Here is a 19,273-nt window from a genome sequence, read left to right on the forward strand (position 1 = left end):
TCCAAGAATCCAAGCAATTTTATATCAGACTAGCTGATAACCCAGTGTTGCCCGGGTATTTATTGATAGGGGGAAAAAGTCCAGCCAAACATAATTTCTAATGTTAGATTTTCCCCCTTATCAGACGGAGCTTCCTTGTGGAGTACTGTGAAGCCATTACCATGGCAACTCAACTGTGCTATACAGTAGAAGCCATTTTACACCAGTACAGTAGAAATCATTTAAAGATACAATAGGTTGTATCTTAACAGAACCCCCCCCCCAGGGGTTTTAGGGGTGTTTTACCCTCCACAGTATTTGTTTCCAGAGAGTAAGTCATCTGTATACCAAGTTTGGTTGAAATTGCTCAAGGCATTCCAGAGTTATGCTGGAACACACACACACACACTCAGAGCCATTTTTATATAGATAGATAGATTATGTAAATGTATATACATTAAATATATGTAATGACACCCACATACAGACAAAATAATGAAATAGCCTCAAAAAAACTTTGATCATTCAAGGCTTAAAATTGCACTACCAAGAAACCAACAAGAATGGGTTTGGATAACAATTGTTTCAATGTTTTTTACAAATCCATCTGGCACTGCAACTAAAAGAGATTCAGTTCTCATCCCATCCTCTTGAGAGGATAAGCCAGAGTTGAATCTCAGAGATCAAACTAATTCATTCATGAAATTATTAAAACAACCAAATAATTGCCACCAATTGATAATATTTTGTGTGATAGTAGCTTGTACTTATCTTCATTGCGGAAACTGATCATCAACCTTCTGAACACATCCTGGCAGATAATAAAAAAATCACGTGAAGTATTAGTACCACTTTACGAAACCTTAGGAAGACCACACCTGAATACTGCATCCAGTTTTGGTCACTATATTACAAAAAAGACTTTGGACAAAGTAGCATAAAGAGCAACTAGGATGATTAAAGGTCTGGAAACCAAAACATATGAAGACCAGTTGCAGGAACTGGGCATGGCTAGTTTAGAGAAAAGAAGGATTAGGGGTGACATGATAGCAGTGTTCCAATATTTGAAGAGCTGCTACAAAGAAGAATGGAACAGCTTATTTTCCAAAGCATCACAAAGCGAGACAAGAAATAATGGATGGAAACTACCGTATTTTTTGGAGTCTAAGATGCACCTTTTTCCTTCAAAAAAGAGGCTGAAAATCTGGGTGCGTCTTATACACTGAATACAGCATTTTTTGCCTCCCCCAACCTCCTTTACCAAAATGGCCATGCATAGCTTGTACGAAGCTTTTAGAGAGCTCCTGGGAGTTGGGGAGGGCAGAAATGAGCATAAAACTGCCTGTTCCTTCCTCAATTTTATCCCCCCGTCCCCCAGGAGCACTCTATAAACTTCCTAAAGGCTATCAATGCCCCCCCTTTTTTACAAAAAACGCGCCCGTTTTTGCTCATTTTGCTCATAACCCCCCAGGAGCATTCTGCAAGCCCCCTAAAGACAATTCATGCCTTTTGGGGGGGTGGGAAACAGGCCTGTTTTTGCGAAAAATGGGCCATTTTGGGGAGGTTTGCAGAGTGCAAAAACTTTTTTTTTTATTTGCCTCTTCAAAATTGTGGTGCATTTTATACTCCGAAAAATATGATAATCAAGGAGAGAAGCAACCTGGAATTAAGCAGAAACTTCCTAACAGTGAGAACAATTAACCAGTGGACGTTTCAGACATTTCAAGCCCTGATGATGTAGCACAACCATAAGCAATGAGATTTTTCTAAACATCTTGTTGGCCAAGATAAACCTGAGGTGGCACAGTGGTTAGAGTGCAGTACTGCAGGCTACTTCAGCTGACTGCTAGCTGCAGATCTAGCAGTTCAGATCTCACCAGCTCAAGGTTGACTCAGCCTTCCATCCTTCCTAGGTGGGTTAAATGAGGACTCAGATTGTTGGGGGCAATAGGCTGACTCTGTAAACCACTTAGGGGGGGCTGTAAAAGCACCATGAAGAGGTATATAAGTCTAGGAGCTATTGCTAAAATAAAAAGTTACATAGGCTTTATGAGAATGTACATAAACAGAAATTATTTAAAACAAAGAAACAAATGTTAAATTCTCCAGCATTCTTGTCCTAGAAGTACTCATTCAATTTCATATTGAAAAATGCTTTTTTAGAGTAGAAGAGCAATCCAGGGAAGTAGAATGAATAGAATGTGGTTCTTTAACTTAGAAATAAGATGGCTAAAGCATTAATTTATAAGTCTTATTTTCTGCTATAAAATTGTTTCTTGCTCAGTCTTTAGGCTGCTGAGCTGCTTTACATCAAAAACATGCCATTATAATGAAGGAATTCCAGTTGCTTGGCTTTCTTGTACTAGCCATTTGACCCCCACTACTAAAAAAGAAATGTTTCCCTTGAAAAATTGTTGCATGATTTCTCCTTTTGGAAAGAAAAAAAGTAGTACACCATTCAATCTCTTTGATGACAAATTTAGCAGATAATTTTGAAAGCGGATTTGTGTTCAGTTCTAATCATGTACTTTTTTACACCAGAAAACTATCTAAAACATGCTATTTTACAGAACATTGTCACATTCTTTATGCTTATAAAACTGTTTTGACACATGTGTCATTCTTCAGTGTTTTATCCAGAGTAAAGAGAAAGAATATTTTGCTAATTAAAATTCAGGGTAACTCGCACTTGGGTAGAAGACTATCAATAATGGTGACACTTCCCAATTGCACCTTGCAATTCACTATTTAGATTCAACTGTGAACACCATTTTGTGAATTGATTGCTATTCTTCCAGCTGCAAGAGAGAGGGAGAGGGAGGGAAAAAACATAATGAGCTTTATTATAATTAGTTGCTCCTTTGAATTTTAGCAGGGGGACAACATTTTGTCATTTGCAAATCCAGGACATATTGCTAAGAATATTAAATAATTCACCTACAATGCAAACTAAAATGTTTCCTCTTTCTCTAACTTTTTTTTGTTCTTGTGTAACTCTTCTGTGAGCTGAAAAGACTTGACGATCAATGTGGGTGTATTGTTGTCACTGTTACTTATACCTGGAGGAAAACAAAAGCTTTCCTTTGAAACCTTATTTTGAACTTCTTGTCTTTGTCCCTCGAATTCAACAACTTTTTTGTTTTGTTTTGTTTTTCCCTTGCAACTCACTAACTCTTCTGGGATAAATTTATGTTGGGCTTTAGATCTTAATTCATTTTCACTATATCACACAATCGCAATAAATTTCTTTCATTTTGGTCATTTACTTTTCTGTTTAATCCAAATTCACTAAGTAGCTATTAATTCTTGAATCCTCCTTCCCCCCCCCCTGTTCCATTTCTTCTTCTTCTTCTTCTTCTTCTTCTTCTTCTTCTTCTTCTTCTTCTTCTTCTTCTTCTTCTTCTTCTTCTTCTTCTTCTTCTTCTTCTCTGAAAACGTATTGCAATCATATCTTCCCTTTCACTACTTATATATCACAAAGGAAGTGAGACAGATACTATCCTCCAAGTCCTCTAATAATGTTCAGAATACACCCAACATTTTAAACATTTCAAATGAGAGAATGAATGAAAGCACCTTTGCAGTGAAGATGAAAGAGATTTGGTGAAAGTGGAAGACAGAGTTCACCATAGTACCCCTCAGAATAGACCATGATCTACAGAAAAATGGAAGTGAATAGGAAGAGAGCTGATATCAAACCAATATCTGATACATACTCCTTTCTTTAGTCTTAGTTGCTGCCAGAAAAACCCTCAAGCATAGCTTTCCTTCACAAATATACACAAACATTTATTTCCTCATGAACTGCCTTTCACTGTAAATCTACTGAAGAGAGAGAGAGAGGAAAAAAAAAAAACCCAGACAGTTTTGGTCTTACACATAGGCTTCATATAAACGCAATGTCTTTGCTTTTAATACCTAAATTATGCAGTTCTACCATACACACAGTGAACTTGTCTTGTCTCTTTCCATTTTTGTTCAGAGGAGATAGCAGGAGAAGAAATCCCTGTCAGAACCTGATAATGAATCAAAAAGCACAATCGTGAAATGAAACCAAGCCAACTAAAAAAAATTGCCAGTGATAGGGGGAAGGAGTGAAGGAGCTGCCAGAGATCTTAAAATTTTACATAAAGACCAGCTCTGTATGATAATTTGTAAACTAAATGCATACTCCTGTGTCTGCCATTCTGGATTGCTATTAATGCACCTGCGTTAGCACTTTGATAAAATAAAAGGAGGCAAAAGATAGACAGCAACAACATCTTGTGCAAAATATGCCTTTACATTCCCCACTGGATGCCACTGTTTGATCAAATTTTAGCCTGTTATATTTCTGACGATTTATAGCTTCAAGATGTTATTCAAATTAAAACACAGGAAACCTAGGAAACATGTTATATTAAAATACCTGAAGCACAACCGCCGTGTATTCAGTCTGAGTTACAAAGCAAGATACCTCCTTGCAATTACACTTAAGGTTCCCTTTGCCCAGTGCGGCTAACAACAGTAATAACCCTACAGGATAAAGGTCAAGTGAGATGTGGCCACAGACTTGAAGATGTCAAATGACCAGATAAAAGTTCCGAACAGATATGTGTGCTACTGCAAAACATTCCTGGGATTAGAAGATGAGGTATGAGTTATCAGTTCAAGATGACAAACTGCTTCCTCATTCTGGCTAGTGAAAGCTTATTATTTTCTTCACAGCTGCTATCTGAAAAAGGTTTACTTGGTAGGGAATGTAATACAAACCATGTCATCTCTCCTATCATACCAAAAATGACATTTGTGCTCCTTCGACTTTCTTGGATTCACATCTGAACATTGGGCAAAATATCCTCAGAAGGAAAATCTCACTTTTCCCCCCCAAACTGATAATGGGTTCACACAATGATGGAGGCAGCGTGGGCAATGCCAGGCATTGTTAGTTATTGTAGTCAGTCTAGAATCATAGTGAGATATTACAGGAAATTAAAATGGCAATTAGTCGGTCCAGCTATTAATAGTGCTTAGAATATCACTATCTTGTAGCTACTTGAAGTTCAAAGAGATGTATGAAATTTTTAAGACAGAAAAGGATGGCTTGACTTAAACTTCTGTCAAGGAGAATCCTGAATATGGATATGTCTGACCTTCCTCTGAACATTTTTCATTTAAATATTTTGTCAATAGTGCAAAATGACATATAGATCACAGGAGCTGTGCTTGGTTGCTAGTATGCCAGCCCAGGGACATAAGATCCTTGATGCAAAGGTTGTATGTAGTATATCCATTCCCTGTTTTTTTTTTTTTAATTCTGTTCTGCTGTGTATTAAATTTATCTTTGCTGTTCAACAGGGCTATTTAAGGGAACAAGGTTTAGAGGGTGTGCAAATCAGCCAAGATCTAATTCAAACTCAAATTCAAAGACTTGAAGATAGCATAATTTGATAATTGAAGGCAAAAGATTTACTTCATGCTGTTTGCCCTGATGGAAGATTTTTGATTATAGAATATAATAGGGAAACATCAAAGCACTTGCAGGAGGCTCATTTTGGGTCCAATTGAAAGAAAGAAAATAAAATAGAAGTAATAGATATTAAAGATATGAACACTGCAAAGTTTCAACACAATATCTTCATGATTTTCACCATCATGCAGTCTGGAGTTAATTCCCTATATCTCTTTTAAATGACAGCACTTCAGTCTCCAGATTGTCTATAAAAAGCATGTTAAAAAAATTATGCTGAACCAATGCAGAGAAGTGTTTTACTTGATTTTTTTTCTAAAATTCTTTAAAGGCAATGCATATTAAAGTTGAAAGAACACTTGGTTTTCTGTTGAAGTAGGTTTGTTAGCAAACCATTAGCATGAAATGTATAATAAATCATAATAAGTATATATTCAAGTATATAAGCAACACTTTAAAAGCAAGCATATTATCTCAGTCTCATTCACACAGTACAGGAAAAATCAGGCAGACAGGAGCAAAAAGAAAATAAGGGATGGATTCCTTTCAGGGATAGAAGAATGAATGAAAAATAAAAGGGAAAACAGGAAAATGGATGAATTGAATTGGACTAATTGCAACTGCGCTACACATAAGACTCACAGAATGACTGGCAGAAAATAATGAAAAGTAAAATTGGGAGCAAAGTGAAATTTTGAACAAGAAAAGCAAAAGTGGAATTTTGAACAATACATTTGAATCTCTCCTTCCCATCAAGTGAAACTTCTAAAACAGGGGTGTCAAACTGGGGGCCCACAGGCCAGATGGCTGATGTGCAGGGCCACGCCATGTCCACCCCGGCTCGGTGGTGAATCGTGAAACATCACATGATGGCAACGTGATGCATTTGACACCTAGGTTCTAAAACAAATTCTACAGTGAGATCTAAATATTGTGAGAAGTTCTAAACATAGTGATAGAATTTGTGGAGGTGGTAAAACGTATTGTCCATCACTATGCCATTATCAGCGAGGCAAACATCATATTCAATTCCATTTCCTCCTCTTCTCCATAAATAAAATAAAAGCTCCAGCTATGTTTGAGAATGCAATGCCAAGAACTTCATCCAATCTTAAAATCATCTATGAATCTCCTGAAGCAACTTGAAGGCAACTGATTTAACTTCACAATCTGAAAGACTCCCCTGAATATCCTCTGGATCAAATTTACTACTCAAAATTTTACACAGTGCTACTGGAAAATCTTTAGCTCTTAACATACACAGAAAGCTCCACGCCTGTTTGATTCAAATTTTAAAAGCCAAGCCTATACAATTCAGCAAAATTTGGACATCTCCTATAATCAACATGTGGGTATAGGCATCCTGGTAAAAAAAAAAAAAAACATATCATGATTAAATATGGAATGGATGCTTCATGTCAAGCTGACCATTCTCATTAATATGGTAGAACATTTCCATGTCTTGATGTTTTACATATTAGCCTGACTTACAAAGAAAGCCACATCCAGTTATATGGATTATATGAAATTGCAGTAGTACATACTATGACTATGTTAATATGTAATATATAACCACAGAGCTACAATGATTACTATTTTGGCATGCTATGTTCTATGCTAATCTAGATTTGCTTTTCTTAACATTCTACAGAGTGTATCTTTGCATGGATTACTGCTATTAGTCTGGTTTTTTTTCAGTTTTTTACTACTTAAAATTCTTTTGAAAATATAATTAGTGACCAATTACAAAAATTGGAAGTGCATAAACTCCAACTGAAACAATGTTTCTATGTACATTCGTCCTTATCTTTTGCTTTTCCCTGAGATTATGAAAGTTCCTATATCCAGAGTTTACATCATTATTTTTATCTGTGCATTACACAGAGTTAATTTTGGATAAAAAAAAAACGCCACCCCACCTTCTGACTATCAATTGTTTTGAGCATTTCGCTCTGACACATCACTGGTGATGGTGGCAAAGTGGTTAGAGTGCAGTACTGCAGACTACTTCTGCTGACTGCTGATTGCCAGTTCAAGTCCCACTGGCTCAAGGTTGACTCAGCCTTCCACCCTTCCGAGGTGGGTAAAATGAGGATCCAGATTGTTGGGGGCAATAAGATGACTCTGTAAATTGCTTTGAGAGGGCTTTAAAGCACTGTAAAGTGGTATATAAGTCTAAGTACCATTGCTATTGCTAATTCCAAGATTTCATGAAGGGTTGGCAACATTTCTAGCCATTAACACAAAAGGTTGTTTTAGCTTGATCTTTGAAAACACAGAGAAAAATAATTGGGGGGGGGTCTCCTTTTTCACAATTCTCTCACTTTTTAAGCATATTTAACATTGGCTTAACTCATCTTATTCCAATCAATCATTGTTTAACTATTTAACTCTTTGGTTCAGAAACTAGACCAATCAAAGTGTTTAGACACTATTTCATCCTTAAAGCATCCAGCGGCATGATCTGTGACTTTAATAAGTTAAAGGAGCCAGACCTTGAAATGACATTAGTTGCACTTTCAGACAACCGCAACAGTTTCAAATGTCACATGGATGGGTGCTTTCTAGAATCAGGTTTAATCATTGGAGATTTTTAAGAGTGACACTTACAAGCAGAGAAGGCTTTACTAGAACTTAAATGGATTTCACGTTGCTTTGATGTGGCACAAGAAACAAATGGCTAATCGTTTTGCACCTATGTATTTTGTCTAATGAAATAGCCAGGGGTGAAATCCTTCGAGTTCGGCCCAGTTCGGCCGAACTGGCAGGGGCAAAGCTTTAAAAAGCTATAAAAATAGCTGAAAGTGACAAAAAAATGTTGGCCACACCCACACAGTCACATGACCTCCCCACCAAGCTATGCCTACAGAACTGGTGGGTTGGGGTGGAGAAATTATATTTTACCACTGAAAATAACCAATGATACTCTGCAATATTTTAAAGTCTAATGTCTTCTTCCTTCCTTCCTTCCTTCCTTCCTTCCTTCCTTCCTTCCTTCCTTCCATCCATCCATCATCCATCCATCTATCCATCCATCCATTAAATTTCTCACATCCTTTTATTGATAAACATATAAATTGCATTTGTCTTCATCAACTTCATCAATCAGAGTATAGAATCAGAATCCAGTTTTGTTTAGCACACTACAAAAAAGATGTTGAGACTTCGGAAAAAGTTCAGAGAAGAGCAACTAAGTTGATTAGGGGCCTGGAGTCTAAAATATATGAGGAACGGTTGCAGGAAAAAAGGAGGAGCTGACGTTGCAACGACATGACGTGAGATCTTAGAGCTCCAAGATCGCAGTCGATACTTTTGCCGCTGGATGGTCCTTTTGGACCTAAACCATCCTGAAGAGATGGTGACAGAGAAGAGTACGTCCTACTGATCTCAGGGACACTACAAAGTCCTTGATTGATCCAGGAGAATCTCTTTTTGCCGGCGACAGAAGTGCAGCCATTGAAGCTGCTGAAGTTGGGACAGCTCCGGAACAGGAGGAAAATGGAAAGAGAAAGTGTGTCCATCTGGTGAGGAAATCTTACTATTATAAAAGAGACTACCCCCCCCAAAAAAAATAAATAAAGCTAAATTAAATTTGAAAACAGAAGAGAACAAGTGGCAAAATTAAGCTACATTAGACAGTGTGTTATCTTTTTTTCTCTCTTATGGATGGAACTTTTGCAAATGTTTCCTATTCTTTAAATTGAACGGATTTGTTTTTTTTCTACTACTTTTTATATTCTTTTTTTATACCTATGGATTAAAATCTTTATCCTTATTTTTATAATACTGGATTGGATGGGGTTTTTTACTCCATTTAAGAATTTTGTTTTCTTTAAGCCTGGAATACAAAGAAGTTATAAAAGGAATACAAAGAGGGCTGTAATAACAGAGGGAAAGGAAGTAACACTGCCACTTGGAGGCTGGAGGCTTGAAAGGCTTGGAAATATTATCTTTTCTTTTTTCTCTTTGATCATTTGACTTTGCATTTCAAGGTTTCTCAGCTTGTTTACAGAGAGTGATAGTGAGAAGAGCATGGGTTGTTTATACAGGTGCTCTTCAGGAGCTTTATTGGCAGCTGGAGTGGAGTGAAAACAAAGCCTTATCTTGAAAGATTATAAATGAACTTGCTTTAAATTTAATAAAAAGTTTTGAATGCCAGAGTGGTAGTGTTTACAAGTTGGAAGAATGGCACAACATGAAAAAGAAACCTTAACATTGCAAAAGATTATGTTTGAAATTCAAAAATTATTAGAAGTAACAGAGAAAATTGAGAAGAGATTGGAGAACATAGATCATAGAACAGTAAAATTTGATGGAAAAATTGAGGATGTTCATCAAATGAAGAAAGTGGGGGTCAGAGTTCTAAAAACTGAAGGAAAAAACAAACAAAGAGACAAGAAAATTGTTGATACTGACAGTGAACTGAGCATAGTTGGAAATGGAAAGAGTGGAATATGGAAAGGGGAGATAGATGGACTGGAGCTTCAAAGTATAGAAGAAGAAAAGAGAGAAGAATTGATGGAACTAAGGAGAGAAATTTTGTCAGAAGCACTAGTGATAACCAAAGATAAGCTGATCAAAGAAGCAGATGGAGGCTTTCGAGCTTATACAAGATATGCAATAAGAAATAAGATCCAAAGTCCATACAAATTTCCTTACGAAGGAAATAACCAGAATACTAATGCCATAAATGGCAAGAGACATAAGACTGCACTAAAACTGGAAAGACACAGGTTGATGTAATGAAAGCTTATAATAATAAAAAGAAATTAAGTCAATTTAGTTAAATTTAGAGCATTATGTATAAAAGGAAGTGATAATGGATACAGTTAAATAATTGATTGATAATGATAATATTGCACATATATGTATTGGTTTGATAAGAGGAAATTTGATATAACTTGCAAATGGTGACTACAAAAGGAGGTTTAGAAACTCTATTATTAAAAATAACCAATTTTTATTTACAACATGTTATAAAGATGTAATGTTACTGGATGATATTGGGAAGAGCTAATGGAATGCCATTATGTGGTTTTGCTTTAAATCTGGAATATTTTATATAAAAGGACGTAAAAACAATTATAGTCAAATGAAGGTTGAGGTATGATGATAGTAATATGTATGTATGTATGTATGTATGTATGTATGTATGTATGTATATGTATATATATGTATATATATATATATATATATATATATATATATATATATATATATATATATATATATATATATATATATATATATATATATATATATATATATATATATATATATATATATATATATGGAAGAGAACCCGTGGCTGAGTGGTTAAGACTCCTGCCTAAGATATATATACAGCCCGGGTTGTAATCCCAGTAAGGGTATGGCTAGCTGATGAGAGCTAATTAGCTCGAAATAGATCTATCCTAGTCTCCCTTTATTTATTTATCAGTACAATTACAACACACACACACACACACACACACACACACATATATGTTGTATTTGTACTGATAAATACAGGGCTACAGGTAATGGCCCAAGCTTCATCTGGAACCTATCCGGCTCCATCAGGTGCTTGGGGCGGTACCAGCTTGGACCATCTGGTCCCGCCTCCTCACGGTGGGGGGTAGCGCCAGGGAAGTCCAGCCGGAGACATGAGTGATCTGACCATGACAGGGGTGTAACAACAAAGTCCCCTATACCCAGATCACTCGTCCACTGCTCAGATACAAAAACAAGGTCCAATGGGTGGCCACCTTCGTCTGTGGGGCCCTGAATTAACTGGGTCAGGCCCATGGCTGTCATGGAAGCCATGAACTCCCGAGCCACCTCAGACGCTGCTCCCGTCGACGGCAGGTTGAAATTCCCCATAACCATAAGCCTGGGGATCTCAACCGCCGTCTCCGAGATCAGCTCGAGGAGCTCGGGCAGGGCCGCTGATGTATAGCGAGGAGCCAAGTATACAATCAGCAAGCCCAACTGCCTCCCTAGGCCCCATTTCAAACCAAGGGACTCACACCCGGATATCTGAGGAACAGTGAACTCCCTCGGCTCTAGACCTTCCCGTATAACTACCGCCACCCCACCACCCTTACCCAGGGCCCGAGGCTGATGGAATGCACGGAAACCTGGTGGGCACATTTCCACGAGGGGTAAACCACCCTCGTGGCCCAACCAGGTCTCCGTTATCCCTGCAAGGTCCAGCTCCCCCTCGGAGATCAGCTCATTAATGAGGGGGGCCTTGTTGGTTACGGACCTTGCATTGCAAAGCATCAGCCGTAGGCCCAGGCTCTGTAGTTCCTGGCCACCTAGGTTGCGGGGGTTGGTACAAACGACCGGGCGTAGCCAACAGCCACGGTCTCCCAACCGACCTTGTAATCTTCTTTTGTCTTCGCATCCCCCCCTCCCCGCGACCGTTGTAATCAAACAACTCTCTGTTGGAATAACATGTTCCCTCTCCCCCCCCCCACTCCGCTCACTTCCTTTCCAGACTCACCTGTCCGTCCGGCATTGGCACTGGCTCCTCTCCCGGCCTGGTTATCACACTCCCCCTCCCTGGAACCCCTTAATAATAATAAAAAACATTTAGATAAAAAGCCCCTCAGCCTCCGTTTCTTCCACCTCTCGGGGTTCGCAAACCCGTCATCAAGGCAGGCCCTTGAGAGAGCCAAGGGCCATACCTGCGAGAGAGGGGCCTCCCGCAGGCGGAGCAGGTCTGACCTCAAATAAATAGTTCGTTAAAAGTCCAATGGGATCAGGATGCCAGAAAGGTTGATAGGAAGTTGATAAAGTTGATAAAAGTTAATAAAAGTTGATGACTGATGAGTCGGGGTCTTGGAGGGAGGAAGGAGATGTTAAAATAATTAGATAGAGAAGAAGGGGGTGGGAATGATCGAATATCCTTAATTACATGTAATTAGGTGAAAGACTGTTCAAGATGTTTCATGGCAGGATGACCCAAAGGTGGGTCATAAATAATATCATATGTACCATGTTTGTTACTACCTAATACATATATGTAGAACACAATATTAAATGTGCCATAAGTCTGAACTTTCCCATTAATAATATACAGATGGAGTATGTTGGACATTCCAAATGTGATTTATACTCAGGTTTCAGAGTGGTGGAGTGTTGTCCAGTCAACAAAATTCTTTAGTAAGCAACTCTTGTACCTTGCTTCTAAAATAGAGTTGACATGTTTATTTAATGCATCAAAAACACTGAATAATTTTATGTTTTGTCTTTATCTAAGCACAGTATAAATCTAGAGCAGGTAAAGGCGACCTTCTTTTATCCCAATATATCGGATAGGAACTGCCATATATCCATTAAACTATCCCTTGATCATAATAGTTAAAGCCAGCATAATCAAAGATACTAAATTTGAACCGTCAAAAAAATAAATCTGATCTATGATTCATAGTTATTGTAAAGATCGCATAAAGACATTCAGACATGAGAATATGAACATTTTGAGTACTCCATTTCAAAATCGGTCCATTGATGCAGCATTGCACCAAAAGACGTTGAGAGTCTTATTCTGTTCTGTTTCTCTTCTTAAATGGCTATATTTAAATCGTAAAATCCAAGAAATACATGTAGTCTTGTCCCTTCATTAAATATAAATTTAAGTCTAACTGCAATTCTCCAGTTCCTTTTGAATGCAGAACAAAAGATAGTAACAACAATGTGATGTGCAGGTGTACAGACTGTGTACAGACATGTAGATGTACAGTTACTGTGTACAGACATGTAGATGTATGGCTATATATTCTTCTGTGAATTATTTTAATTATATGAAATACACTAAAGAGAAGGAATATGGGCATGGAATTACAGCCTTCTGCTTTATGTTAGCTAACATTTGTACAAGAATTTCCATTCGAGGCTATTGTGCATACAGGAAACATCAAAGAGGAAGCAAAAGAGATGTTGCATGTTCAGCTTTTAGATGGAAATAGATCCTAATTTTAGGCAACAGGAATGTCACTTTTACATAAAGGAGGCAGATCAAAGTGAAACTGAAAGCCAACATGTTGTTTTTCTTACCTATGACTAAATAAATATTTGGCAGCTAGGGGTTGTCTGGAATTAGGACAGGGTAATTTTATAAGTTGTGTGACTGAAATGTCCACTTTCTTCTAAATTGGGGTGGTGGTTACCTATCTCTCTTTTTAAAAGGTTTTTAACCAATGTTAGGACTTAATGATAGCTTTCATGTGTTTCCGATATAACATCACAGATATTCAGCTGTTTTGGTTAGATGAAGCTTTATAGGCCCCCCGTCTCCCTCTCTCCTAAAAAACAAAGAAGTTTGGCAGCTGCATGTGGCAGCTGCATGCGTTCTGCAGATGAGTGGTGTCTCCAGCATTGTTGTTGTTGTTGTTAGTTGCAAAGTCATGTTTGACCCATTGCAACCCCATGGACAATGTTCCTCCAGGCTTTCCTGTCCTCTACCATCCCCTGGAGTCCATTTAAGCTCATGCCTACTGCTTCTGTGACTCCATCCAGCCACCTCATCCTCTGTCATCCCCTTCTTCTTTTGCCCTCAATCTTTCCCAGCATGAGGCTCTTCTCCAGTGAGTCCTTCCTTCTCATTAGGTGGCCAAAGTATAGGGTTTGTCTCCAGCATAAGGTTAAAAAAAAACCAAGTGTTAAGAGCCCTCTCTCATTTTTCTGTGTGTTATACATATGATGCACATTTAAAATAAGTACATTTTAAATGTATTAGTGCTTTGTGCTTAGTGCTTTGGTTGCACTAAGGCAGGTGTCATTTGTGGGTAACCAACTGTTTTCCACACCTTGGCAACTGAAGAAATCACACACACACACACTATTATTATTATACTTTTATTCATTAAACATGACACTCATTCAACTGAATATTTGAAGATGTATCACAAATATTATTGACTGGCACTGAACATGGTTGATATGGGTTGCTGCCAGCATCCTAGGTATCGACCAGGTATCTTCTTAAAATGTATGTAAGATGTTCTGAGTAGACCAGTTTTTTGAAGTTCTGCTACTGTTATTGCAGGAAGCTGCAATTTCTTGATGTGTTTTGTAAAATTCTTGGCCACGATACCAAGTGCCCTGATGACAATGGATATCACTGTTACATGTTTCATCCATAGCTGTGTAGTTTTGATGGCCAGGTCACAATATTTTGTGATTTTTTTTCTCGTTCTTTTTCTTCGACTCTGCCATCTCCTGGTACAGCGATATCAATAAATTGTACTCTTTGGTTTTTGACAGCTGTGATATCTAGTGCGTTGTGTTCTAAATGACAATCTGTCTGTATTCGAAAGTCCCACAAGATCGTCACTTTCTCATTTTCGACAACATTTTCCACTTTGTGTTCCCATTACTTTTTGGATACAGGTAAGTTGTATTTTTTATATAATGATCAGTGGATTAATTTAGCAACTCTGTCATGTCTAGCTTGTAATCAGTTTGTGCAATTTGGCTGCACTCACATAGAACATGTTTTCAAACTGTTATGTAGACAGAAGCTGAGATGAGTAGAATAGAATAGAATAGAATAGAATAGAATAGAACAGAACAGAACAGAACAGAACAGAATAGAATAGAATAGAATAGAATAGAATAACAGAGTTGGAAGGGACCTTGGAGGTCTTCTAGTCCAACCCTTTGCCTAGGCAGGAAACCCTATACTATTTCAGACAAATGGCTATAGTAATAGCAGCTCATCATCCTACACCTTGCTTGGATCATCTCATTGCCATTAAGCCACTGAGCCACCCACTACACAGTAAAGATTCCTTGACTCTTCCTCTATAAATAAAAGAGAAAAGAAGAAAAACATTATGGAAGATACAAGTTACAGCGGAAAAAATGTCAAAACAAATAGTAACAGTGATGTACAGGCCACATTGAGAACATTCATTCAAGAAAGTACTTTAAAATGAATTTATTCCAAACTATGTTTGACATAGTAAACATATCAAGGTTTCGACTAATGAACCCAACCAACTTAGCACTCTGAGACTTGCAACTTTCTCAAAGAACTGTTTTATTGAGTACATCATTCTGGCACAGAAGAAAACAGTTCTTTGAGAAAGTTGCATGTCTTGGAGTGCTGAATTGGTTGAGTTCATTAGTTGGAACCTTGCTATTAAACCAGATCTACCGTATTTTTGGAGCATAAGACGCACCAAGGTTTTGAAGAGGCAAATTTTTTTAAAAAAATTACAGTCTGCAAACCTCCCAAAAACGGTCCCGTTTTTTGTCAAAAAAAGAGGACATGAATAGCCTTTAGGAGGCTTATAGAATGCTCCTGGGGGTTGGGAGGAACAATTTTTTGCTCATTTCAGCCCTCCCCAGCCCCCAGGAACCCTCTGAAAGCCTCCTAAAAGCTATGCACGATCATTTTGGTGAAGGGCGGGGTTTCAGGAGGCAAAAAAATGGTGTATTCAGTGTATAACACACACCCAGATTTTCAGCCTCTTTTTTGAGGGAAAAAGGTATGTCTTATACTCCAAAAAATACGGTAACTATTTCCTGTTTTTTGGGTATAATTAAAGAATAGATAACTCCCTCCCTTATTATATCACAGATCGCATTGCCAATTAGGTGTTTTGGCATCTACTGGCAACTCCTCTTAGTCTCTGGCCAGCACATGTCAAGATGACCTTGGTTCCCACGGGATAATCTGTTGCTGTCTAGTCTGACATTCCAGACCTCCTCCCCTTTCCTGTACTGTGTGGCAAGCTGAGAATCAGGAAGATGGCTGTGGCAGGCCTGATCTGTTTCCAAGGTGACAAAAGGTCTTTTTGTATACCTGATTGCCTCCACTTTTCTCTCAATTAGTTACAACAACAAAACTTTTCAAATTGTACATTGGTTGCCAGTCTTTCTTTTAAGAACAAGCAATAGAAACCTAACAATTTTTCTTAGAAACAAAAAAAAACCTATACAAATTATCCAACAAATACTGTGCATATGGCATTTTCACAATCTAATGTCAGTAGGATTTTGCAGAACTGCACATAGTTGAGATTATTAAGTTATTTGCATACTGATTCTAGTTTAAACCGAAGAGCTGTTATTTTCTGCTTTAAGCAGCACTTGGATGGGGAAAACCCCAAAATGACAAGTGTTAGAAAGGTTTTTAAATGATCACTGGGACTAGGTAATCATTCAGATGGAATTCTGAGATAGGAAATGTATGTAATCAGCAATACGTTTATCTAAAGAATCCCTTTTAAAATAGCAAAGCATGAGCAGGTCTACATTATGTTTGTGTGAACTTCAGAAATGTAAAGGTCTAGTTACGAGCTGTACTTTGTCTGCATCTCATAGTCATGTAAAGTTTTTAATTACTTTTCCAATTCAATATATTTTTATGGCATTCCTGGGACTCTGAATGTATCCTCAATTGGCTAAAGCAACACTTGACTACATCATACTGATGGCCCAGGGTAATTTATGAATAGGTTCATTGAACAGATTATGAAATGGTACAGGTTCAAATCCTGTAGAGACACCACTTTCATTAGCATTTCTCTTATTAATATCTACCTCCCTTATTGAACTTGGATAAATTAATTTCTATCACTTGAAGTTATAGTTTTATTGTAAACTTTGAAATAACAATAAGCTAGCATTTCATACTTCAGAAAATCTTATTATTTAGATGCAAATTGTGCTTGAATAATTCAAGAGAAGAAATATTCTGCAAGTGTGCTGTGTATTCTATAACTAGGCCAGTAGCACTCACAGGTCTAAAAAGAATAATTCCAATCTAAGGGCAATAATACATGCCGGAGACATAGTTGGAGCTCCAGATTTCCTTATATAAGTTGTGTCTAAATGTATGGAGATTTGTCATGTAAAAATGCCATTTGTCAGTCTAGATCTCTCTTTTTTCAAATCAGATTAAAAATCTAGCCAGCAGGAAAAAGGACCAGTAACTTAGATAGACAAAAAAAAACTTCTAATAGTAACAAATGTTATTGTGAAACAGATTCAATATTTATAGAGGTTGCAGAAGAAACTACAGTATGTGTATATTGGGCCTGTGAGATGGAATATTTACTGCAGTCCAACTTCACAGACAATGAGGTCCATTCAACGAGGGTTGAAATCTTCCTCTTATTTTTTTGTCATCATTGGGTAGCATTTATTTAATATTCTAATACTATGTTTTTAACACTTTTTTATATTGTGCGTTGTGACATGCTATGCCACACAGTTGCTTGACAGTGAAATGAGTGGTATATAATTTTAATGAAGAAATAATAAAAAAAATATTGATTAAGTGATTAAAGTTTATTTTAAAAATTGCATAACCACCTCTATCATATACATACAAAAGAACAGAACAGAATAAAATACAACAACAGAGTTGGAAGGGTAATTGGAGGTCTTCTAGTCCAACCCCCTGCTTAGACAGGGAACCCTACACCACTTCAGACAAATGGTTATCTAACATCTTCTTTAAAACTTCCAGTGTTGTGGCATTCACAACTTCTGGAGGCAAGTTGTTCCACTGATTAATTGTTCTAACTGTCAGGAAATTTCTCCTTAGTTCTAAGTTGCTTCTCTCCTTGATTAATTTCCACACTTTCCACCCTTCCACCATTAGTTTCCACATGACTCTGGATGGCTAAAAAACAATGGAACTAAGTAAAACACAAACAATGATTTAAAAAAAGGAATAGCATAAAATAGCAGCTGAGAAGCAGCAATCATAATAACCATACAATAGGCTTATCTATATTATCGAGATCCCAGCCTTGATGGAAAAGCCAAGTTTTTAATGTCTTGTGAAAAGCCAGAAAGATTGGGGCAAATCTGTCAGGGGAGGGATATATTCCCAAAGTTAGAGACACAGCAGAAAAGGCTGTGAATGGGAACTAGCACATGCCTTCCCTGTTAATATGAATTACAGTGATCTTTTTAAGGTATTTTTTTTCCTGAATTTTCAAATGCAATTCAAACATCACCATAATGATTTTAAAAAACCTGTGCAAAATGTATATGATAGTCCTCACGTTATCACCATAATTGAACCCAGAATTATGGTCACTGAAGCCGTTAAACTAATTGCCATGTATTGGGACCCAACTTTCTTTTTGCAACAGTCGTTAAGTGAAGGCTATTGTCGTAATGTGAATCCATTTTACCCAATGATATTTTTTTTGCTAGAAACACTGCAAACGAAACATAGAAACCCATGATCATGTGACCATGTGATGTTACAAACAGCCATAAAAGTGTGCCCCTTGCCAAGGGCTCAAAATGTGATCACATGACCACACATAGCATTGGGCAGGAGTGCATTGTAATTTCAAATGGCTGCTAAATCTTCAGTAAAGGATTACCTATACTATACCTATACCGAAGTAAAACATGGTTTAGGACTTAATTATTTGAGGGAACATCTCTCATCCATAGCTTCTCTCCATTATATAAGTGTGCAGAAGCTGCCAAAAAAATCCAACACAGTTCTAGGCTGCATAAACAGAGCGATAGAATCAAGATCACGTGACTTGTTAATGCCACTTTATAATGCCTTGGTAAGGCCACACTTGGAATACTGCATTCAGTTCTGGTCGCCACGATGTAAAAAAGATGTGGAGACTCTAGAAAGAGTGCAGAGAAGAGCAACAAAGATGATTAGGGAACTGGATGCTAAAACATATGACAAGGGATTGCAGGAGCTGGGTATTCTGGTTTAACGAAAAGAAGGATTCGGGGTGACAGGATAGCATATCTCAGGGGCTGCCTCAAAGAAGTCAAACTATTCTCCAAAGCACCTGAGGGTAGGACAAGAAGCAATGGATGGAAACTAATCAAGGAGAGAAGCAACTTAGAACCAAGGAG

Source organism: Natrix helvetica (genome assembly GCF_964273705.1).
Source record: "Natrix helvetica genome assembly, chromosome: 6".
In the NCBI taxonomy this organism is placed as follows: domain Eukaryota; kingdom Metazoa; phylum Chordata; class Lepidosauria; order Squamata; family Natricidae; genus Natrix; species Natrix helvetica.